The sequence below is a fragment of the Ambystoma mexicanum genome, chromosome 10 (genome assembly GCF_040938575.1).
Source record: "Ambystoma mexicanum isolate Mex_15411 chromosome 10, UKY_AmexF1_1, whole genome shotgun sequence".
Classification (NCBI taxonomy): domain Eukaryota; kingdom Metazoa; phylum Chordata; class Amphibia; order Caudata; family Ambystomatidae; genus Ambystoma; species Ambystoma mexicanum.
In genome coordinates, this window is record NC_090932.1 from 1,628,311,756 (window position 1) to 1,628,337,184 (window position 25,429).

Below are 25,429 nucleotides of genomic sequence, written 5' to 3' on the forward strand. Positions count from 1 at the left end.
TCGAACAACAGACCCCGGGGCAATCGAATTGCCCCAACCAGTACGTCCACAATATGATAGTTTGTACTGGTTTCTGTTCATAATTTGGGACTAGTAAAGCCAATGGTGACTTTACATGCCCTGGGAGACAGTGGTCAGTCCCAGGGTATGGAGTATATGTTTGGGGGTCACTATGATACCCCTGGGTTACTGCACTGAGGGTGCTGTGTAACCCACATACCAAAAACACATGAAGCCCTATGGGGTAAAGGACCCCATAGCCCATAAAACACATTCAAAGTCAAAGGAACACCTCAAATCATGTCTAAGAGTGGGAGAAAAAGAGTCTCACTCTTAGCAGGAGAGAAAAAAATAAACCCCAAAAATCCAGCAAAGCTGCTGGGGGACTCATTAGGTTTGGGAAATTAGCCTCAACAGAGAATTCTCCCTAACATCCTGAGGGCATAAAGTTTCTTGCAATCTTTATCCGGAGGGGCTTCCGCCGTGGACAGAGGAACCCCGCCCTCTTTCTAGTGGTTGTTACAACCAGGGAGTCCGGTGTGGCATGACCTCGTATATACATTGGGTCAGATGGAGAGGGGTGGAATAATTGTTCAACCTGAGGGTTGGCTGCCCTAGTGAGGGGACTGTGACAAAGAAGCTAGGCGTTTGTTTATTGAATTGAGTAATGAGATAGCCCGACTAGTGGGAGGCTTCTCCTTGAGAAAACTTTCAACAAAGTCAGAGTCGGGGACTGCCTGTTACGCTCACCTGGTCTCTGCGGGGAAGTTGGGGCACGGTTGGAGCCCTCCCTGGACTTGACTCCCCTGGATCAGTCTTTGCCCCAGCTGCTGTAGTGGGGATTGCTATGGTAGCTGGCAATGCCCTTGGGAGAAAGTAAGGGTCAGTGAAAATGCTGCGGTTGAATTGTAAACCCTCTCAAACCCTTCATTCCAGAGAGAGATGAGCATGCGTTTTCCCATATGGTCTGACCAGTTTTGTAAGGATGAGCTCTCCGTCCTGATTCTCATCAGCAGGGCCGCTGTTGAGGACCTAGTTGCTTCACTGGTCCGTGTGTGTGGCGGCCCAGTCCGGCTGTGACCAATCCCCTTTGTAGATAAGTATTCGTAACTATGATTATTGTCTGTATCCTTTGCAATGTCTTTCCCCAATGATTATTGTCCGTAACCTTTGCAATGTGTTACGCTCACCTGGCTCCCACAGGGGCGTCGATCTGAACTGGACAGTTGCGGTCTCCACCAATGTGACGCGTAGTACCGAGATGACGGACTGGACTAGCCCACCTAGCTTCGTTTGCTTGGCCCGTAGGAATATTCTTCTGCAAATGGAGAAAGGGAATTAACCACCCGTGGAGTTGAGCATTAACCCCCCCCCACTCCTGCTGTTCTACCCACTGATCACCTTTGATGTCCCCTCTTATAGTCTCACCTGATGGTTTGGAAAGATGAGCTCTCCATCTTGCATTGAGCGCAGGGGCGCGTAGATAACCAGTTGCTTCACTGGCTCGAAGGAATTGGTGAGTTCCAGAACTATATTGACTCAGATTCCCGGCAAGACGCCGTAAGTATGTAGTTCGTAAGAGTTCAAATGTCTGACTTTCACTCTTGTCCGATTCCTTGCAGGTTGCAGCTTGACCCTAGTGAAGAGTTCCTCGTGGTAACCGGTAATATTCAGGTAAGGATTTGTATTATCCAACACAGTACGATAGAATAATGTCAATATGTAACCTGTTGCTTTCTCCCTTATTCAGGCGCTGAGAGAAAATATGAAGTCTCGGGGAATAATGCCCCTGGCGGTAAAATCAGGTAAGTCTATTGTGGTGAGGAGGTTTCCCCTTGTTTGTCCCTTTGTTTCACCTTGCTGTCCTTTTGTTTCCCCTTAGGGGCCGGAGTTCGGCGAGGATGCAGTGGAAGCTGCGCCGACACGTAAAGAGGAATAGTACCCCCGGTGGTAAAATCAGGTAAGTCTATGGGGGGGTAACTATATTGCCTCTGTGTATTCCCTTGGCTCACCTTGCTGTTCTCGTCTTCCCCTTAGGTGCCGGAGTGCTGCGGGAACATGCAGGATGCGGTGGAATGTGAAGATGCTGCGAAGGCCGGTGAGTGCAGCGCGGCGCTGCAGCAGGCGAGGCGACACGTATAAAATAACTTTTCTTCCAGCTTGAAGGTGCGATGGATCGGGAATTCAGGTAAGGATCAAAGGTATTGCTTGTTCTAACTTTTTCTCCTTCTTTCTCCCTTTTTCTAGGAGCTCCAGGCTCGAGGCGGGCGTGGCAGAAGACTGGATGCAGACTTGCAGGCACGGTGAGCGTTACGCTGCTGGATGCAGAATAACGCGAAGCGTGTGCTGCTCTCCGGGCGTGGTTTAAATAGCCTCCAAAGACCCAGGTAAGTATTCCTCCCCAACCCCACCCGAGTAAAAAAATAGTCCCTAGGTAAAGTAGTTCCTTCCAAGCCTCTTTTGGCTTGGAGCTCTTGCAGCATGGTCTGCATCAGGTAAGTTTTGGAGCATGGTCTGCATCAGGTAAGTTTTAATATATGAGCCAGGCGCCTATGGCGCCAGGACTGACTCTCCATATGAGCCTGGCGCCATAGACGCCAGGACTGCACCCAAATAGCCCCTAGCAGGGGTTGTTGGGCTTGCTTGGAATAACTTGATGCCTGCTTCTGGGGTTCCTGGACTTGGTCTGGGTCCCCGGGGGTAGGCATGACAGCACTCGCCCCCCCCCCCCAAACCCCTCCTAAAGTAGTTCTTCCCTGTGGTTTCGGTTTGTCTGGGAAATTTCGGTGGACTTTTTTCACCAATCGGGGTGCATGAACGTGGTCACTAGGTTCATATGACCTTTCCTGTGGTCCGTAACCTTTCCAGTCGATTAAATAAAAAAGTTTTGACTTTATCAGCTTAGAGTCCAGGATGTTCTCAACTTCAAATTCGGGTTCCCCGTCTACAAGGAGAGGGTCTGGTGGTTTGGTTAGTCTTGTCCCTGGTTGCACTGGCTTCAAAAGTGACACATGAAAGACGGGGTGAATTTGCATATTAGCAGGTAAATCCAACTTGACAGCCACCGGGTTGATAATGGCCTTAATAGAGTAAGGTCCCAAATATCTGGGGTTAAAGGTCCGTGTTCCCTTTAGAGGTATATGTTTTGTGGCCAACCATACTTGGTCCCCTAGCTGGTATTGTGGAGTATCACTTCTATGCCGATCAGCATCTTTCTTGTATTTATTCGACTTTTTTAAATGTGCAGTTGCTTCCTTAAAGGCTTGTATAATCGTAGCGTGCAGATGGTCCACTGCGGGCATTTCTAAGTGTTGGGGTGAGTCAAGGTCTGAGGTTCGGGGGTGGTGCCCATATAAGGTATAAAAGGGGCTTTGTCTAGTTCCAGAATGTACTGAATTATTGTATGCATATTCGGCGATCCAAAGAATGTCTTTCCAATTACTCTCCGTCTGATGTAACATAACACGCAGGTATTGTTCGAGAGTCTGGTTGGTCCTCTCCGTTTGACCGTCGGTTTGGGGGTGGTGACTGGTCGATTACCTCACATTGATTTGCACCAATTGACAACATTTTTTCCAAAAATGTGAAATGAATTGACTGCCCCGGTCAGAGACCAATACGGACGGAAATCCGTGTATGCGAACAATGTTTTCGAGGAACTCCTTGGCCAGGATTGAAGCTGAAGGTAATCCCTTTAAAGGAATAAAGTGGGCCATCTTGGAAAAAAGATCCACAATAACTAGAATGGTGTTAAATCCATTGCATGGGGGGATATCAGTAATAAAGTCGAACGATAAGGTGTGCCATGGTGTAGGCGGAACGTCTAAAGGTTGTAAGAGTCCAGCTGGTTTTTTCTTTTGACTTTTATTTTGGGCACAAATGCCACAAGACATCACAAATGATTTAATATCCTTTCGCCAGGTGGGCCACCAGAATTGTTTCTTAATTTTAGCTTCAGTTTTTGCAATATGGAATATGGAATATGGAGAACACATGAATGTAGAAAACAGTTGAGTGTACTGCGGGAAGAACATGGACCGCGGAGGGCTTAGGTTAGGGAACGGCTGAGTGTGGCTATCAGCTGAATCTGGCGAGCGACGGTGTGTAGCGAGCGGCTGAGTATGTCAAGTGACCGAGTGTGCTAAGCAGCTGAGTAGGGCGAGAGAACGGGTATGCGTCGAACGAACGAGAATAAGAGCGAGAGAACGAGTGTACTCAAAACAGATAAGTACATTGTACGAAGAGTGAATGGACCTGATGAATGCAGAACTGACGAGTGATTGGCAGATGAGCCTCTGAAACGAATGAGGGCGTAACAGATGAGCCTGTGGAGCAGGTGAACGCACGAAACAAATGAATGAACGGACCAGAGCGCATGACTATGCTAGATGGAAGAGTATGCTATACGGATGAATTCGCAGAGCCGATGAAAAGTGCATAAGAGCAGATGAGAAACAAAACACATCGCACGGGCCGGACCCCCCTGAATTGCGTGATGTGCAGACTTTGATGTGGAACACAAGGAACTGTGGTAAGAGCATACTTCACTTCACACCCCACGCTTACTCTCTCCTTACACCACCACTCAAGTAGAACACAGAGATACTATGACACCATTCGGTATAACTGTTCTCATATCAACATCCGCCGCTCACTCCCCATCACTCTAAGTAAACATTGCTGGTTTCTCACCCCCAGCCAGGCGTTCTCGTCAGGCCTAACGCTGCCTCACCCGGACTGGATAACTCCTGCCAGACCGAACACATACCCCTGATTCCTCAACCACCACACCTATCGCTAGGAAGCAGCTACCACAGAAAGTCCGCACCAGCTGCACACATACCTGGTGTGCACACGCACCTTTGACTCTCTCGAATCGCTCCACTGACCCGAACCTCGGTTCCCAAGGGCGTTCAACCTACCAGCGCCTTCAGACCATACCAATGGTATATAAGGCGCTATATAAATGCAAAATAACAATAACAATAACAATATCTGGGTGCCCATCCATTAGGGTATCATGATAACGGGAAATTACTAGCTCTTGTAGTTCCTTGTGTGGCAGAAATAGCCGCCCTCGGTAATAAGGCAGGTCATTGGTGACAGAGTAGTCCGGGCCTTTCTTTACCCAGTCCTGCAGGGCTGTAGGATCAAAGAGTTGCTGGATCTTTACCTGAATGTCCTCTAGTGTCTGTAGAGTAGTCATGCCAAGAAACCTTCGTTCGGAAATTATAGGTACTGGTTCTGGGTTCACTTCTGCCTCTCCCATCCCTATTCGGGATAAGGCGTCTGCTTTACCATTCTTACAACCTGGTCGATAAGTTATCACGAAATCGAACTCGGCAAAGAACAATACGCATCGAAGTTGGCATGACTATTGGGCCTTGGATGTCTTTAAATACTGTAAGTTCCGGTTATCGGTGATCACAGTAATGGTATGCCTGGCACCGAGAAGATAGTGCCGCCAAGCCTTGAAGGCGGATTTAATGGCTAATAACTCCTTGTCGGTAACCGCATAGTTTAACTCGGGTGCCGAGAACTTTCTGGACCAAAATGCTACTGGGTGAAGCTGGCCAGTTTCAGGGTTCTTTTGAGACAGGACAGCTCCCATGGCTAGACTGGATGCATCAGTTTCCACTATGTATGGAAGTTCAGGGCGCGGGTGCTTTAATACAGGTGCAGACGTGAATTTCGCTTTCAGCTCTTGGAAGGCATTTTCAGCTTCTTCAGTCCACATAAAGCGTTTATTTTTTCGCAAGAGTGCTGTGATGGGATGTACAACATGTGAAAAATCCGGGATGAATCTGCGGTAGAAATTGGCAAAGCCGAGCATGCTTTGTACTCCTTTAACTGAACTTGGTGATGGCCACTTAAGGATTGCGTTCACCTTTCGTGAGTCCATTCAGACTCATTTTGGGGTCAGGATAAACCCAAGGAATTCAACTTCTGTGGCATGAAAAACGCATTTTTCCAGTTTTGCATATAGTTTGTGCTGGCGCAATTTCTCAAGGACTGCTCGAACGTGCTTCACATGGTCAGATTCTGAAGAGGAGTATACTAGAATATCATCGATATATACGACAACACAAACGTCAATGAGCTCACGAAGGACATCGTTCATGAAGTATTGGAAGGCTGCTGGTGCATTGCACAACCCGAAAGGCATCACCTGGTATTCGAATAACCCATACTTAGTGCGAAAAGCAGTCTTCCATTCGTCGCCCTCTTTTACATGTACCAGATGGTATGCCCCCCGGAGAACTAACTTAGTGTATATGCAAGCGTCCTTCACTTGATCTAGTAGTTCAGGGATCAGAGGCAATGGGTATCTGTTCTTAACAGTTATCTGGTTCAATGCGCGGTAGTCTATGCACGTTCTGAGGTCACCTTCCTTTTTGGGCACGAAGAACAAAGCTGAAGATGCAGGGGACTTGGATGGAAGAATGAAGCCATTAGCAAGGTACTGGTCTAAGTATTGTCGTAGGTGAAGGTTCTCAGGTTCCGTAAGGGCGTAGATCCTGCTACAAGGGGGTTGTGCACCGGGTATGAGATCTATTTGACAATCGTACGATCTGTGAGGTGGTAAGGTGTTTGCCTGTTCTTTTTGGAAGACATCCTGGAATTCTTGGTATTCTGGAGGTAGTTGCACAACTGCTGTGGTTACTGTGGCCATGCCTGCGTTCAGATTTTTCTTTGGGTAACAGGTTTGTGCACAATCCGGGAAGGTTATTCTCTCGCCAATCAATACAAGGATGTGTTTCCAACCAAGGTATCCCCAGTATTATTTGGAACTGTGGGGCTTTGATTAGATCAAATAGTCTCTCGATGCCCATCCTGACCCAATAGTGTCATCTCTGCGGTGGATTGAGTTACAGGACCAGAGGCAATTTCAGTTCCATCGACTGTGGTGATGACATCTGAGGTGGTTTTTCGGCAGAGAGGTAGATTCATCCTGGAAGCCAATTCGTAGTCCACATAGTTTCCTATGGCCCCACTATCAATGTTTGCGCTTACTGCGTGCATACGCGATGGCTGCCTTGGATCTACGAGGACCATTGGTATGATGAAATGCGAGGTCCGAGTATCCTTCAAGCGGACCTCTACGCTTGTCGGGCGTGGTCGTTTCCCGAGTCTGACTCCATATGGCTTTTATCAGCAGCTCCTACCACCTTCTTGGGATGTTTTACAGGGCAATCTCGTAGAAAATGCCCAGAAGTTCCATAATATAGACAATTGCATTTGCTGTCTCCTTTCCCTTTCCTTCTGGGTTAAGGGTCCTTTAACTCCTCCGATTTGCATGGGTTCTGAAGCATCTGCTCCTTTGGGGTTAGTGTGGGTTTTGACCAACACCCGATTCTCAAACTTGGCTCGATCAGCCTTTCTGTTCTGAAGTCTGTGATCTAACTGGACCACTAAGTCTATATATTCAGCGCAGTCTTGAGGTGGGTTCACGACTTGAGCCAAGACATCCTTGAGTTCTCCTCAAAGCCCTCGATGAAATAACGCGATTCGTTTTACCTCAGGCCATCCAGTTTCCACTATCAACCTATTGAAGGTCACGATGTAGGATAGAAGGTCCTGGTTACCCTGTCGTAGGGACAAAAGTTTGTTATCCAGGGCCTGTCCTTGGAAGTGCCGGGCAAATAGTCTTTCCATGCTCATTTGCAAGCCCTGAAAATCCCGAAGAATTGTGTCATCCTGAGTAACTAGTGGAATTGACCAATCAGCTGCACTGCCGCTGAGATATGACAATACGAATGCTACCTTGGCTTGATCTTTGGGAAGGCTCCAGGTCTGCATAAAAAGTGCAAGCGGCACTGGTTCATAAACACGGCAAACCTTTTGGGATCTCCGGCAAAGCGTTCGGGCGGAGCTAATGGAATAAATTCCTGGTAGGTTTATTTGCACAGGGTTACTCGATGACACGGGAGCTGGATTTCCCCCTGGGACCTGGTAGGGGTGCTTGTCCAGCCTGGCTTTGCAGTAGTTGCCTAGCAAGGTCATCAGTTCGCTCCTTTGACAAAATCAGTTCTCTCCTTAGAGCATTGGTTTCTTGACGGGCGGAATGCACTTTAGCCCTCAGTTCCCGTAGTAATTGGGCCAATTGGTCAGTTTCTGAGGTATCCATAACGCCCGGGTGGGAATTTGTGGGTAGGCTTCGCGTTCTGTTACGCTCACCTGGCTCCCACAGGGGCGTCGATCTGAACTGGACAGTTGCGGTCTCCACCAATGTGACGTGTAGTGCCGAGATGACAGACTGGACTGGCCCACCTAGCTTCGTTTGCTTGGCCCGTAGGAATATTCTTCTGCAAATGGAGAAAGGGAATAAACCACCCATGGAGTTGAGCGTTAACACCCCCCCACCCCTCAATCCCGCTGTTCTCCCCACTGATCAGCTTTGATGTCTCACCTGATGGTTTGGAAAGATGAGCTCTCCATCCTGCATTGAGCGCAGGGGCGCGTAGATAACCAGTTGCTTCACTGACTCAAAGGAATTTGTGAGTTCCAGAACTATATTGACTCAGATTCCCGGCAAGGCGCCGTAAGTATGTAGTTCGTAAGAGTTCAAATGTCTGACTTTCACTCTTGTCTGATTCCTTGTAGATTGCAGCTTTACCCTAGCGAAGAGTTCCTCGTGGCAACTTGTAATATTCAGGTAAGGATTTGTATTATCCAACACAGTTCGATAAAATAAAGTCAATATGTAACCTGTTGCTTTCTCCCTTATTCAGGCGCTGAGAGAAAGTATGAAGTCTCAGGGAATAATGCCTCTGGCGGTACAATCAGGTAAGTATTGTGGTGAGGAGGTTTCCCCTTGTTTGGCCCTTTGTTTCACCTTGCTGTCCTTTTTTTTCCCCTTAGGGGCCGGGGTTCGGCATGGATGCAGTGGAAACTGCGCTGACACGTGAAGAGGAATAGTACCCCCGGTGGTAAAATCAGGTAAGTCTATTGGGGGTAACTATATTGCCTCTGTGTATTCCCTTGGCTCACTTTGCTGTTCTTGTCTTCCCCTTAGGTGCCGGAGTGCTGCGGGAACATGCAGAAGGATGCAGTGGAATGTGAAGATGCTGCGAAGGCCGGCGAGTTCAGTGCGGCGCTGCAGCAGGCGATGCGCATAAAATAACTTCTTTCTTCCAGCTCGAAGGGGCGATGGATCGGGAATTCAGGTAAGGATGAAAGGTATTGCTTGTTCTAACCTTTTCTCCTTCTTTCTCCCTTTTTCTAGGAGCTCGAGGCGGGCGTGGCAGAAGACTGGATGCAGACTTGCAGGCACAGTGAGCGTTACGCTGCTGGATGCAGAATAACGCGAAGCGTGTGCTGCTCTTCGGGCGTGGTTTAAATAGCCTCCAAAGTAGTCCCAGGTAAGTATTCCCCCCCAGCTCCACCCGAGTAAAAAAATAGTCCCTAGGTAAAGTAGTCCCTTCCAAGCATCTTTTGGCTTGGAGTTCTTGCAGCATGGTCTGCATCAGGTAAGTTTTGAAGCATGGTCTGCATCAGGTAAGCTTTAATCTATGAGCCTGGCGCCTATGGCGCCAGGACTGACTCTCCATATGAGCCTGGCGCCATAGACGCCAGGACTGCACCCAAATAGCCCCTGCAGGGGTTGTTGGGCTTGCTTGGAATAACTTGATGCCTGCTTCCGGAGTTGCTGGACTTGGTCTGGGTCCCCGGGGGTAGGAATCATGACAATGTCTGTTCCCAATGATTATTGTCTGTAATTCTTGTAATGTCTTTCTCTCCCCATAGGTGTTAAGATGACCACGCAGTGTCACAGTGTTGGAAGCGGGTCTAAATGGTGCCAAAAGCAAATTGAGCAGGCCCCACGTTTTATGGTTGCACGCAAGGCTTATGTGTTGCGTGGCCAAGCGCAAGATGTTTATGCAGTTTCTAACCTGAGCATTCCTTTTCTCTTGCAGGGATGACCTGGCGGCGACTGACGGGAGAGCGGCGATCCGAGTACCTGTCTGCGGGTGCCAGATGGATGGATCCGTGAGGATGCTGAACAGGTGAAGATGCAGCCCGACTCCGATGGTTCCGAGAATCGGGTAAGAATCTACACGCTGCAGGCGATGCGTTTGCAGAGTCAGGTAAGATGTGCGCTGAAGATGAAGAGTTGGTATCAGGTAAGCTGCGCTCGAGCGATGGTATGGCTAGAATTAGGTAAGATGTGCGCTGAAGATGATGTTCCAAAACCTGATGAGGAGCATGCTGACCTGGAAACAGGTAGGAGCTTCAGACGGCGGTAAGCGTTACGCTGCACACAGCAGACTAACGCGAAGTGCCTGCATGCAGGTGGGGCTGGTTTAAATAGCCTGGCCCCAGCCACTCCCCTTTAGCCCTGCCTTGTGGCTCCACCTTGCCACTCCCACAGGCTTCTGCACGTGCCTTCCAATACTTTTCAATGGCCACGCCCAGCCTGGAAGCACGTGCCTTAACCATAAAGTGTGCATAGCACACTTGCTTATGAGCCTGGCGCCAAAGGCCAAAGGCGCCAGGACTGGGTCCATTTGGACCCTTTGCAGTATATTGGTAGTGGCCCTCGACCAGTAGCCATGACAGCACTCCCCCTCAAGGCCCCTCTCAAGGGTGTTCCTCTTCCTGGTCTGGCCGGATTGTCTCGATGGAATTGTTTGACTAGTCGTGGAGCATGGACAAATTTGACGGGTTCCCATAACCCTCTGAGTCGATCAAGTAGTATAGTTTTGATCGCACTATCTTGGAATCCAGAATGCTCTTGACTTCATATTCTGGCTCTCCTATGATCTCTGGCTCAGGTGGTGTTGTGATCCGAGTGTTGGGTTTCATTGGTTTTAGAAGGGAAACATCCGAGGTATCTTGGACGGAAGGTCCAAGGTACCTTCAAAGGAATGTTTTTTTAATGCCAGCCACACTTTGTCACCAACTTGATAACGCGAAGCCTTCCTTCTGTGTCTGTCCACAAACTTTTTTTTTTGTTACTTGGCTCGGTTCAAGTTCTCGGTAGCTTCTTTAAGGGACTGAGTAATGGTTTTATGTAAGGAGGTGATTGCTGGCATTTCCAATTTGTCAAGCGGATCAAAGGAGAATGTCCGAGGATGCCAGCCATTCATTGTGTAGAATGCGGTCTGTCCTGTGCTAGTATGAATAGAGTTCTTGTATGCAAATTCTGTTAACCAGATAATACTTTTCCAGGACCCTTCCGTTTGTTGTAACATACACCTCAGGTATTGCTCCAGCGTCTTTCCGTTTGACGATTGGTTTGAGGATGGTGACTCGTGGATAAACTAAGATCGATTTGAGCCATCTTACAACACCTCCTCCAGAAAGCTGAGACGAATTGAGTTCCACGGTCAGAAACCAATGCAGACGGGAAACCGTGCAATTTGACAATTTGTTCCAAGAATACTGCGGCCAGAGTAGCAGCAGTGGGAAGCCCTTTTAGTTGAATAAAATGTGCCATTTTGGAAAATAGGTCTACCACGACCAGGATTGTGTTAAATCCATCACAGGACGGCAGATTGGTAATAAAATCCATAGACAAAGTATGCCATGGTGCTGGTGGTACTGTTAATGGACGCAACAACCTTGCGGGACTTAACTTGTGGGATTTGTGTTGCACGCAAACACTGCAAGTTGCGATAAACTGGGCAACATCTTTTCTCCAGTTTGGCCATCAATAATTCTTTTGGATTTTGGCTAGAGTCTTAGCAATTCCAGGGTGTCCTTCTACTAACGACTCGTGGTAGTTGGCTATTATTTTGTTTTGTACTTTGTCTTGGATATATAGTCTTCCCTGAAAATTGGATAAGTTATTCTGGATGGAGTACTGGTCCCCCTTACCCAACCATTCCTGTTGGGCTGCCTGGTCCATTCGGGATTAGAGATCAATCTTCAAATCTTCCCAACAGGCGGTTTCAGCAATCTGATTTTGAATCTGTTCTTCGGGAATAATGGCTACTGGCTCAGATGGAGTGATGGCGTTTTTGTCCTCTCCCATATGCGATAGGGCGTCTGCTTTGCCGTTACGCACTCCCGGTTTGTAAGTAATAATGAAATCATATTCGGCAAAGAAAAGAGCCCAGCGAAGATGACACGATGATTGGGCTTTAGCAGTTTTCAAATATTGTAGGTTACGGTGATCCGAAATAACAGTGACCGTGTGTCTTGCCCCTAGAAGGTAGTGCCTCCAGGTTTTGGAAGCTCCCTTAATGGCTAGTAGTTCCTGGTCTGTAATTGCATAGTTCATTTCTGGTGCAGAAAATTTACGGGACCAAAATGCTATGGGATGTAGCTGTCCTGTCTCTGGGTCCTTTTGTGATAACACTGCCCCCATGGCAACACTGGAGGAAACTGTTTCAACCACATAAAGCAGGGCAGGTCGGGGATGTCGCAGAACAGGTGCTGAGGTGAAGGCCTGTTTTAATTCCTGTAAGGCGTTCTCTGCTTCGGAAGACCAAAAGAATGTTTTATTCTTTCTCAGGAGAGAGGTGATTGGGTGGACGATCTGTGAAAATCTTGGAATAAATCGCCTGTAAAAATTAGCAAACCCGAGCACGCTTTGCACTCATTTGGTAGTTGGTGGGGATGGCCACTGAAGAATAGCATCCATCTTGCGTGTGTCCATATGAACTCCTCGTGGGGTAAACATGAAGCCCAAAAACCGAATTTCGTGACATGGAAGAAGCATTTTTCTAATTTTGCAAAGAGCCTGTGCTGACAAAGCTTTTCCAGAACTGCCCTCACATGGCCAATATGGTCTTCCTTGGATGTTGAGTCAATAAGGATATCATCGATGTACACAAGGACGCAGACGTCCAATAGTTTGTTTAGTCGACCGTTCATGAAGAACTGGAACGCCGCCAGGGCATTGCATAGCCCAAAGGGCATCACCTGATTCTCGAAAAGCCCACATTTTGTTCGGAAGGCTGTTTTTCACTCGTCTCCCCTTTTAACTCTCACGAGGTGATGGGCTCCTCGTAAGTCTAGTTTTGTATAGATTCTAGCATTATTTACCTGATCGAGCAAGTGGGGGATGAGTGGCAGAGTATCTGTTCTTAACAGTGATTTCATTCAATGCCCTATAATCTATACATGTTCTGAGATCGCCCTCCTTCTTGGGTACGAAGAGAGCCGAGGAGGCAGGAGACTTAGACGGGCGGATGAATCCGTTAGCTAGGTACTGATCTAGGCAAGTCCTCAGATGTTGATTTTCTTTCTCTGTAAGACCATAAATTCGACTGCAAGGGATTTGCACTCCAGGGACCAGATCAATCTGGCAGTCGTAAGGCCTATGTGGAGGCAAGGTGTTTGCTTGCTCCTTTTGGAACACATCCTGATGGTCCAGATAGATACTCAGGCGTATGGCACGAGAGAACCCCAGGATGGATTTCGTCTCGACTTTTGGGCTCTTCACGTCCTTCTGGTAGCATCTTTTGGCGCATTCTGGAGGAAAGGTCAGCACTCAAGGTCGCCAGTGAATCCTGGGGTTATGGATTTCTAACCACAGCATTCCTAGGATCATCTGGAACTAGGGGGCCCCAATGAATCGAACTAAATGTCTTCTCAATGACCGTCCTGACACATCAGCATAACTGTCGGTATGTTGCATCACTGGGCCGGATGGCAACTGAGATCCATCCACTGCAGTGACGTTTTCCGATTGTAGCTTCTGCTGAAGGGGAAGGCCTAGCCGTGCGGTCAGATTCTGATCGATGCAATTGCCCACCGCCCCACTATCAATATACGCTTCCAAGGCATGCACCTTTGATGGTTGCTGGTGGTGGACCAAGAGGACCGAGATGACCTGGTGTGAGGTCTGTACTACTTTCTTTATTTCGCTCGACAAGTGGGCCCCTATGCTTGCCAGGCATTGGGAGTTTTCCGGGGTTTGTTCTTTTTCCTCACTGCAGTTGCCCGTTGCACCTACTGTTTTCTTGGGAGGTTTTATTGGGCAATCCCAAAGGAAATGTCCTGCCTTGCCGCAATATAAACAGAGTTGATGCCTCCTTTTTTCTCTCTCCGCCTTGGAGATAGGAGCCCGTAATCCCCCAATCTGCATGGGCTCGGTTGGCTCATGAGTCTTGACTTGATTGTCCCGGGGTCGCATATAGACAGATCTCGCTTCAGTTCTTGTGTGGTCAATTTTTGTGTCTTGCAACCATTGGTCCAATTGTACCGTCAGATTAATGTACTCTGCACAACACTTGGGAGGGTTGACCACTTGGGCTAGTACATCCTTTACTTCCCCACGTAATCCCTGATAAAACAGTGTGGTCCTCTTTTCTTCGGGCCAGTTGGTTTGTGCTACTAGGCGACTAAAGGTGGCAATATACGTCAGCAGATCATGGCTTGCCTGTCTGAGGGACAAACGTTCGTTATCTAGGGCTTGTCCTTGGGTGTGCATAGCAAACAACTTTTCCAATTCCTGTTGGAAATCTCCAAAATTGCAAAGTAGTGGATCATCTCGGTTTACTAATGGTATGGCCCAATCCGCTGCGCTGCCTCCCAAATATGAAAGTACAAAGGCAACTCTTGCACTATCGTTAGGGAAGGCCCCAGGGCAACACAAAAAGTGAAGACGACACTGGTTCATGAATATGGCATATTTGTTGGGATCGCCAGTGAATCTTTTGGGCGGAGCCAAAGGCACAGCCCCCAGGAGTACCACTTGGACTGGTGGTGATGGCTGCGGCGGCAAAGGGGTTGGCGCGATTCCGTGTAGTGGAACCTGCCCTGCATGAATTTAAAGCGTCTGCCTCGCCAGATCGTCAGTTTGTTCTCGGGCGATAATAAGGTCTCTCCTTAAGACATTAGTCTCTTGTCTGTAGGCATGCACTTCGGCTCGTAGTTCCCGTAGCAATTGGTCCAAATGGTCAGTTTCCGAGGTTTCCATAACACCCAGGCAGAGGTTCGGAGAGGCTTTGCGTTCTGTTACGCTCACGCGTCCACTGCGGGGACGTTGCAGCACGGTTGGAGCCCTCCTTGGCTCCCCTGTATCAGTCTTTGCCCCCAGCTGCTGTAGTGTGGATTGCTCTGGTTGCTGGCAATGCCCTTGGCAGAAAGTAAGGCAGTGAAAATGCTGTGGTTGAATTGCAATCCCCCTTGAACCCTTTGTTCCAGAGTGAGATGAGCATGCGTTTTCCCATATGGTCTCACTGTTTTGTAAGGATGAGCTCTCCGTCCTGCTTCTCATCAGTAGCGGCGCCGTTGAGGACTTAGTTGCTTCACTGGTCCGTGTGCATGGTGGCCCCGTTGACTGATGGAGAGCGGTGATCCGAGGACCTGTCGGCGGGTGCCAGATGGATGGATCCATGAGGATGCTGGAACAGGTGAGGATGCGGCCCGACTCTGATGGTTCCAGGAACCGGGTAAGAAGCTACAAGCTGCAGGCAATGGGTTTGCAGAGTCAGGTAAAATGCACGCTGAAGATGCAGAGTTGGTATTAGGTAAGCTGCGCTCGAGCGATGGTATGGCTGGAGTCAGGTAAGATGCGCGCTGAAGATAATGTTCCAGAACCTGATGAGGAGCGTGCTGACCAGGAAACAGGTAAGAGCTTCAGACGGCGGTAAGCGTTACACTGCACACAGCAGACTAATGCAAAGCGCCTGCATGCGGGTGGGGCTGGCTTAAATAGCCTGGCCCCAGCCACTCCCCTTTAGTCCCGCCTTGTGGCTCCACCTTACCACTCCCACAGACTTCTGCATGTGCCTTCCAATGCTTTTCAACGGCCATGCCCGGCCTGGAAGCACGTGCCTTAACCATAAAGTGTGCAGGGCTGGGTCCATTTGGACCCTTTGGAGTATATTGGTAGTGGCCCGTGACCAGTGGCCATTATACTGCCTCATGTGTAGCGATCTCTAAATGATTGGTCGCTCTCTTTAGAATGGCACTAAATAACATTTGGTCATCCACAGGTGATGACTGCCTTTGTTAAGGTGAATGTGGTGGATCTAGACAAATTATGTCCGGGTCAGGGGTGTGTGTAGGTGAAAGCCAAGACCCCTGATCTGCTGACTAATCCCAGTCTGGGTCCTGGTCAACTGTGTCCTGATCAAATGGATTGTCCTCGTATTTATCCTCTTGTTCTGAGAAATCTAAGACCTCTCTTGGTGGACTTGAATAGAAATGGGATGTTTCTGCATTTTTGGTGGAATGGGGCAGGAGTCATCTTCCCTAGATCTCTTGGGAGTAATACATTTATTTGAGAAATCTATAAATTGAGCCATTTTGTGCATCTAATTCTCAAATCTCTGACTTGTCTCTGTGCCTAGTCCTTCTGATGCATCTGGAGGTGGAAAAGAGTGGTCAGAAGGGGGAGATTTTCCTGATAAAGCCTTTGAGAGAGGCTGGGGGTTTCGGAATACTCCTCTCGATGAGAGGGGGTGCCTCTGTGTTCTCCTGCTGCTGAGAAAATAGTCGCAAGACACTTGCATATTTTCGGGGGCTGAATGCTAGGCCTTGACGTGCCGCAGTCGACGACTCAACCAAAGCCTTACACGACGGGCAAAATTTAAAGGGCTTCCTCTCCATAGCAGAGGGTGTCAGCAGCCAGACCAAATAGGGAAAGAGAAGTGAAAAGGAAATGCATTCTTGAAAAAGAATAAACCCAGGGCCCCACTCTCCCTACTGTACGCACCAGGCCGGAGGGCCACGCGGTCGACAGACATTGAGCAGTTTACCAGTTGCTGAGCAGTTGTGGTGGTCTTCGGCGGCAGGCCGTCCACGAGGCAGTTGTCAAAAAGAGATAGTCTGGAGACTAGACAACCATAGACCGTGGGACAAAGTATTCAATCTTAAGCAATATTAACTCTTGTGAGCTGCGCATAAGGCAACCAACTAGTTGGGCGGAAAAAACAATCTGAGGGATCACAACGCGCGAGGGGTTTTGGGTACAGTACACCTCACGTTAGGGATAGTGTTACAGTCATGGCCATGTCGACGTCCCCTTTCGATCTTTGAAGAAAAGATGCAATGCTTTGCGATTCCCACTAGATATCGGGCTATGCACAGCATGTGATTCTAAGCAGATCCACAAGCATCAGAAAATACCGTTTCTAAGTTAACGTTATGAAACTATTTCACAACAGCACCAAAGCAATTTAGGGAAGCACAACCCAGGTATACAAGTTTAGAAAAGCAGCAGCTAATCAAGGTGAGACCTATATACTTTTTAAAGGAGCCTCTAACTACTTATAAAGGTATGTTTAAACCCCAAGACTGTTTTAGAATCTGTATGAAGCAGACAAGGGAAAGCAAATCCCAATGTTACACTTTAAGACAATGTATTTCAAGGTAAATAAACCCCATTGGTAAGCTTTTACATTCATTCAGGTAAGCAATGATAAAACAGTACCAAAACTTATTTTTTAGAAGGAGGGAAACAAACACCATTCAGTCAGTTATACACTTTTTAGAGGGGCAGAATGAAACTCAAAGGTAAGCATACACACTTAATGACGCTTTGTAACTTCTTTCACAGAGATACAGTTACCATACTACCTTCTTTAGCAAGTAAGTACTTTACACTTGTTATACTTTCAAAGCAGAATCCTCATCTTATAAAGTCCTTCGCTAGTCTATAGCATGAGTTCACTCAGAGGCAGAAGAGGGACCCTAGTGGTCTAGCAGCCAGCTGAAGGCAGGTTGAGATAGGGTTCAGTTGCAGGAAAGTCAACGTTCCATATGAGATCTTAAACAAGTATTCACTTACACAGTTAGTTTAAGTGTTCACACACTTCACAAAAAGCGCCCTATATACGTTCCAGCGTTAGGTCTGGAAAAGTGGTATGGGCAAACTCCCTAACACATGAATCACCAACTCAGCCTCACAGGAGGCACACCAGACTTAAGTTAAGTATTACCCAAGCCCACACAGTACCTTAAGAGCTTCGGGGTGCATGCCTTCAGGATGCAGCAGCACAGGACCCGGTAGCTGTATTCTTGGTCTGGAGATGAAAGAACACTGGATGGGACCTTGCGGCAACAGGCAACAGTCATCAGAGGAGGCTTCTAGCAAAGGGCACGTCACAGATTCTCACGGCTCTGTGGATTTGGCACTTTTTTTTACAGCAGCCAGATGAACAAATATCAGCGGTCGGATTCTCTTCACTCTCTTGGTCCTGCACTCTGGTGAGGGGACTTCAGGGATTCGAATCGTGTCTCTGGAGGTCCAGCAGGAGTCCACCACCAAATTTTCAGATATTGACTTTGGAAGACCATGCACTGCTCTCAGGTTCGAAGTCCCAGGGTATTGGCGAGTTGCAGCCCAGCAAGGTCGCAGCACATTATGGGATGGATCAATATGCAGGTCTCGAGACTAGTGGATTTTACCAGCCTCTGGGTAGCAGTCGTCGCATTCGGGACACCCAGGTTGATTGGAAGGAAGCGTTACATCACTTACACAGCAGGCTCTCCCGATCGCTGGAAATCGCTACACACATCTATTCTTCAAATTCCTCTTTGCTTTCAGCTGCAGTGGTCGACTTGTCCGTAGCTTCCAGTTTCAGAGTATTTATCAGGAACTCCAGCACAACTTCTGCAATCTCTCCCTGCAGTTTAGAGAAAGGGGCGGTCTGGCGAACCAATCAAGACAGCCAGCCCCCCACTGGGAGTTGGTTCCTTTCAGGCAAGGTGAACGACAAAAGGCTGCAGAGTTTTTGACTCCTCCCTCGCTTCCTGCCTTCTCAGACACTATAGGCTGGGGCGGGGATTACAAAAGATTCCCACCAAAGAATACTACCACCCAAGTCGTTCCTGCCTAGAATGGCAGGGAAAGGCCTCAGAAACAAGCATGCTTAAAAAAGGCAGAAAAGAAGAAACCCACCAGTCTAGCAGGATGGTGGCCCTTCTGTGCATTGCTATGGCTGAATTAATAGCTTGCCAGTAACAAGACTCAAATGTCACTAAGATAAAACCACTGCCACCAGCCATTAAGTTAACTTGCCATTATAACAAAAATGGTACAGGCAAGTAAGCAAGGGGATACACTGTATCCCCCAGCACTCCACATAAGGTGGGGTGTGTTGGCTCACTATATAGAAATGTAAAGGGGGATGAAAATCCCTTTCTACCCGTTGGGAACAGTAATTTACCCATTAGGCAAGATTGTGTGCAGTACCCGGTGGAAGACTGTTCCAGCCTTGTCCTCTTGGCAATAGGTTACGCAACCATCAAAGCATGCACTACACAAGTTGGTAGAGTGACTGAGCAGCCATGCTTATCTCAAGAGGAGTCAATGTGAGCTGTAGCTTTGTAACAGTTTCACAGTGAGTTATTGAAATAAAGATTTCTTGATTCAAAAATTATTAATTTAACAGTCAATTGAATAAGCCTTCTTTAGAAGGGAGCAAATATATATAACAAAAATATACTTCAAAATACACACTCTTAGTTTGTTTAAATCAATAGATACCCATTTGGGATGGCACATAGACATGTCCTACACCCTGAGGTGACTTTAGTAACTAGGACACTGTGGACATTAATCAATCACTGGCACATTTAGAGCAATAGTAAGCTTGGTGTCAAAAGGAAAAGGTTTGGGAATAAAACAATGGTTACAAAATATTCTGAAGCAGGTAAGTACTTTTAAACCCCCAATGCAAAGGAAATTAACCATTTCCCAGCCCCACAAGTTATCTAAAATATGACCTTCTGTTGAGTGATAGCTAAAGCATAAAGTCAGAGTTAAGAAGAGTATTTCAGGGAGCCAGGACAGCCAATGTTAGTTGAACAAAAGTCTAGGTGAGCTGAAGCACTTCTGGTAGTTAGATAAAAAAAAGTCTTGCGCAATGTTTTAGAAGTCTTTGTAGAAAATGAAATCACTGTAGGGCCACAAGCTGGGAGGCTTGTGAGGGGCAAAGCTGCAAGCAGCTCTGCAATGGCAACCAAGACAAGTCTCAACTGAGAGCTATCAAGGTTACACAACAAGAGTTAAGTATCCCTTACTGTGTAGGTCTGAAGATGCTGTTGTTCCTGGGCCTCAGTCGTGGGGACAAGAGGGAGGTGGTCTGGGGACTCCTGGACTATGAATGGAATGTCGGCGGCAGCAATGGTCAAACTTCAGATCAGCAGCACTTCGTGGTTTCAGCTCCTCGCGGCTTTCGCAAATAACACCATTGCAGTTCTCGGATACCTTCTTGGACTTTCCTCGCATCTGGGGTCCAGCACTCTGTTGAGGTGGCTCAGGCTTGGTCAGTCCCGTTTCCTGGGAGTCCGGAGGATCTTCCTGGAGTTAGGTCCGACTTAAAAACTATGCACTCGATCTGGTGTTCCTCTCACTGGAAATCGGCTCCGGCAGAAGCAAGGGAAGTACAGCCAGCTCCAAGAAGATGTCCAAACGAGTTCCCTTTGGGGTTGATTGGTCCCACCAACCCTAGGGGAGAAGTCCTTGCAGGGCTTCTCTAGTCTAGGCAAATTCGGAGCTTCAGCCATGCAGCAGGGCTTCACCAGGCAAACCAACGGTCCAGGAGTTGCAGGAAGAGTCTCTTCCAAGTTCTTCTTCGGATTCCTTTGTCCAGTGGTCGACTCTCCTTCCAAGCAAAAAGCCTTGCCTTTCATGCAGATTTCTCCCATTCATTCGCAGCCTAGCTGTCACTCACAGCAGGGTGGCTGACCTCCAAGGACAGCCAGCCAGCCAATCACCTTTGGGTGCATTCCTGTAACTAGGGGGATTAAGCACAGGGAGTTTCGGGCACCTGCCTCACTTCCTGCCCCTGCCAGACACACTGGAGCCAGAGGTAGGGTTCAGCAGTGAAACTCACCAAAGACAAAATGAACAAAGGGACCAATCCTTGTTTGGCGCGCAGAGTAAATCTCAAGTATGACCTTTCCAACAAGAAATGGTGAAAACAGAAGACTGTGGCCATTTTGCCAAAAGGGGCACCCATGGGTGCTTTACTGTAGCTGAAATTGCAGCCCACGGTAAAACACTCAATGGTAGTGAAAGTAAACCACTGCCACCAGCCATTAATTGTAGAAAGGTTAATATAAAAATGTTACATGAGAACATAGACAAAAGGGATACTAAGTAATCCCTCCAGCACCCTATTGTACGATAGTGTGTACTGGGTCTAGAAAGTTACAATGTAAGTAAAGTCAACTTCACTTCACTGCTCTTGGAAACCGTAGTTAATCCAAGAGAATGTATTTAAACCTTTTGGGAAATCTGAGACTTCCCTGTGCCACTGCACTGATGGTGCTGTGTGACACAATATACAAAGATGTCATCTATGGAGTCAGACTCCAAAGTCACAAGAGTCCAAATCTCATGAGAGTGGGAAAAAGGTCTCACTCACTCCAGGTTAGAAATTAAAAGTCCTAAAGTCCAGCAAAAAGAGCTGGGGGTTTTCTAAAGTAAAAAGAAATTAGCACATTTCTGAGAATTCTCCCCATCACCACCCAAGTACATTAAAGAGAAATGAACAGGGGAAAACCAAGGGGCAACCCATCCTAAGCCCAAAGGTTATAGGAAACTATACCTCCAACCATACACTGGAGAACACAAAAGGGTCACCCATAATAAGAGTAAAAGACTAGGTGAGAGGGGAAAAGGATTCCCACTCAACTAGGGACAAGGAGAAATAATCCCGAACTCCAATCAAACATTTCTGGGGTTGACACAGGTCAGGAAGATTTTATCACAAATATGAACATCTTAAATAACTTCAATTAATGGTGTGTTGTAAGCAAACCTACTGGTGAATGCATAGATTTGTTTTGCATAGTCTTGTGTGAGACTACTGGCTAGTTTCATTTTTCATGTGTTCTTCTAATGGCCTCCTCCTTTGTTTGGAGTTTTTCTGATAGGCTTATTATTCTATCTGGGTTATTTGCCCCAGCTTCCTGATGCTGGATAAGGCCCAGCATCCATCTTTGATCCAGGCAGAATTCCCAGCGACTCAGGCTCCTGTGACATCTGCAAATGTGGACTTCACTCAGATGATCTTTCCTGTTAAATCTGGTATAGGTCTGCGGGGGTGCCTGCTGGCATACAGACACGGCAGTTCATCTTCTAGCCTTCTATTCTGACTCCTGGTCAGGGTCAGATGTGGTTCAGCATTTCTACACTGGGTGCCTGCAGGTATACAGGATCTTGAGGCGCAAACGCTTTTCTACATTATTTCTGGAAGGTAACTTCCAACACAGATATATGGGACACTGTAGGAGAGTAGCTCAGTCTGGGCCATGCAACCACACTCTGAGGAATTGCCTTTGGAGTTATATGATTGGGGCTGGGTTCCTCCTTCCCCCTAAACCCAAGTACTGAGAGAACAGGTCTTTGAGTATGGAGAAGAAATCTCACCAGACCCTAGATCTTCATAGCCTAGGTAAAGTCAGGCTACGAGGTGTTGGGGTAGTTAATAAAGGTCCCACGCGTGAACAGGTTTGAATTGCATGCGCCATATTGGGGACTGCGGCGAGGTTGCAAATTGGCACACATAGTGTAGGTAATGTGAATAGGATAAATAGGTTACTTTTAGGGCTATTGTGTAAGATTTCGGGTACCTGGTAGGGCTGAGTTTAAGGACCAGACAATTAACCTGATGTTAGGGTTGCTTGCGGGGACTGTGCACCAAGGGATCATGGATTTTCAATCGAGTTGTCAGGGTGTGGGTTGGTACCATATGGGCTGGAACGTTAAGTAGCATAAAACCAGCAACAACAAATCAAAAGGAAAGTTGGTTGTTCCCCTCTTCCCATCAATGGAATTTCTATAGAATGGCCATGTGCGTCACAAGTAGGGGTCCAATTTTCCAACCAACTAGAACTAGGAGATGGGGCTGTGACCAAAAATTGGAGGATCCCAGAGAGGGTTGTAGTGTAAATATTAAACATGCAATTATACATTTAAAGAGGATGGTGCTTCGATGAATGTATCCAATGAGAAGTGTGGGAACTGAAGGGAATATGGTTTCATTGTCTAGGTTCGACCAATCATGGGGGGGGCTGGGGGTGGAATTGTGTGATAAAAACCGGTGGGTGTGTTTTAACTGTTGAAAATTGTATAAAATGTGTGTTCTTTGTGTGGTTCAGGGAGACTCTGGTTAGTTTGATGCCTTCTAGCCCCTCCTGGCCGTTTGTACAATAAACTTGCGTTATAGACAAACGCGCACTTGCTCTTTAAGTGGTGAGCCTACTTTGGGTTATGGTGATCAAAGGCCCACTCCTACATTTGGCGTCACTGGGTGGGCCCCAGGCTCTCCTGAGACTTTGGGGGTCTCCAGTCACCCAGCTCAGCAGCGGCGCTTCGCTGCGGGGAGCAGTCTTTCGCGCATGATAAAGAAGAGGTCTACAGGCGGCATATTGGTTAGAGGTTTGTCTGGCCCCCATATGTGTGGTACTGTGGGCCAGCTGTGCCAGACAAAAAAAAAATAAGAGCACCACTTCGGTGCAATTCGGGTTCACTTTCTTGTGAGTGCATCTTTGCCAGCAAGAGTGTAACGGGAGAAAAAAAACATTTCTTGTCCTTGGATAGGGTAATAAATGTGTGTGGAGTTAGAGGAGGTCAAGTAGGAAGAGTTGAGCGTTTTTGGGGGAGTCAATGGATTGTTGTAGGTTGCAAGTTCTTTTTTACCTAGTTTGTTATTTTAGAGGTCCGGTCTCCCGCGCCTACACGTCCTTTGTAAGATAGCCTTGATACCCTTCAGTTTGCTTGTCTGGTTGGTATCATGTTGAGGATCCAGGAGTCGGTGGGTGTGACAGAACTCAATTTATTCAAGTTTTATATTAACATTTTCAAGTTCATCATATGCAGCAGCCCCAACCTGTTTTCCAACCCAGGAACTGCCAGCATTCATAAAGCAACCTTCTAACCTGGGCTACACAGATGACATAATTCTAGAACTGAATCATTGTCAGGCTGCAGAGTCAATTGCCATATTACATCAGCTGCCACCCTGTTTATACAAAGCTGTGCACCTATGATTGCACACCTAAGTATATACATGTATGTATATACAACAGTTGGCAGGAGCCCTCCCCTTATGGTGAGGTGGCATCTTCCATGGTAAGTCCACCTGAAGATATCTTTGAGGAGTATACCCTTTGTAACCTCTTACTTTGTATTGCTTGTGCAGACTGAGCCCGAACCTTGATTTTTCTTGGTTAGTCAAAGTAGCGAAGGGTATCTTCATGTAGAATCAGGAAAAGACAGCACTGTAGTCAAGAGTGTTGTACTAGTAAAGAAGTGAAATACGGCAGTGTTTGTGAAAAACATTGCGCTCCTTTTATGCTCTAGTGAAGGAATGTGGATTTTGGCCGGCGTGTTAATATGCTTTCTTTTGTGTATGCCTGAGGAGTGTATAATTACTGAGACGGTTGTGGTGAAAGTGAGTAAGGATTATTTTATTTTTTTAAAGGGATTTTTGGGTGAGTGATTGTGTGTACTGCAGGTTGTTTTCATAGGGTTTATATCATTATTTCTGAAAATCTCAGTTAGATTGGTCAAGTATGGAGACGCCAGTTAATTTATGTCAGGTGCTCCCTGGATATAAGGTAAAGATTTTAAAATACCATTGAGAATGGTCGAGGGAAACAAACAAAAGGCAAGATGCTTAATTTTGGCCTAACAAAGGTTCTTACGTTAGGGTTATGTTGGAGTACTTGTATACTTTCCTAGTAATGAAGTACAAAAGTTCAAAATTGGAGAATAGATTGAACATCTTGGAGTTATGTAGGTTGTATGATAAGGGCAGAAGGCCCATAACATTATTATTGTTGAGGATGGGAAGAGAGAGGGTGTAGGAATTTTTTCCGCACCGTCCCCATATGGGTGCTATACTTTGTAGCCTGCAGAAAGATATGCCAACCCTGAGTTTGAACCGCATCCTCTCCGGTAACCACTCCGGTGGTTACAAGACGGACAGGGGTGACACCTCCGCAGGCTCCAATTTTCGAAAGATGGGATTATGAACAGAGTATAAGGATAACACCTTCTATTGATGGGTCTCGAATGGAAGGTGGAATGAGAAAAGTATTTGGTTAGACCAGCTCCGAAATTGGAGCTGGAGGAACAAGAGCGAGGGAGAACCGTAAGAGGAAGGAGCCATGAAGAGCTCAGAAAGGAGGATGTGCCTCCCGTCACCAGACTAGAAGATAGATGCAGATGGCAGTATAGAGGCAAGAGCAATGGAAACAGGAAGCAGCAGTAAGGTTAGCAGAGAATGAAGCGGCATGGATATGACAGAGCAGGAGTGAAGAACAGGAATAAGGGAACAGGCAAGTGAAGGAGGTTGAGGAAGGTAGATAGAGGCATGGTCAGATCCTCATTAGTTTAGATAAATCAGTTATAAAAGGAGTAAATGTGGATCTGGAGGAAGGACGTGCCGTCACAGGTACGGAATCAGAACGAGGAGAAGGAGGCGGCATGCTACGACCGTGCCGAATAAGCTTCCGTCCCCATAGAAAGATTAGGAGATGTGGTAATGGGGACAGAGGAGGAAGAGGATGA

General features: G+C 47.3%; 1 protein-coding gene across 2 annotated transcripts in view; it reads right to left on the minus strand.

Annotated features, from left to right (window-relative positions):
- Nucleotides 1–25,429, minus strand: part of DGCR8 (DGCR8 microprocessor complex subunit) — a 690,818-nt gene that overhangs the window by 482,020 nt on the left and 183,369 nt on the right. The gene's annotated exons all lie outside the window — the stretch shown is intronic.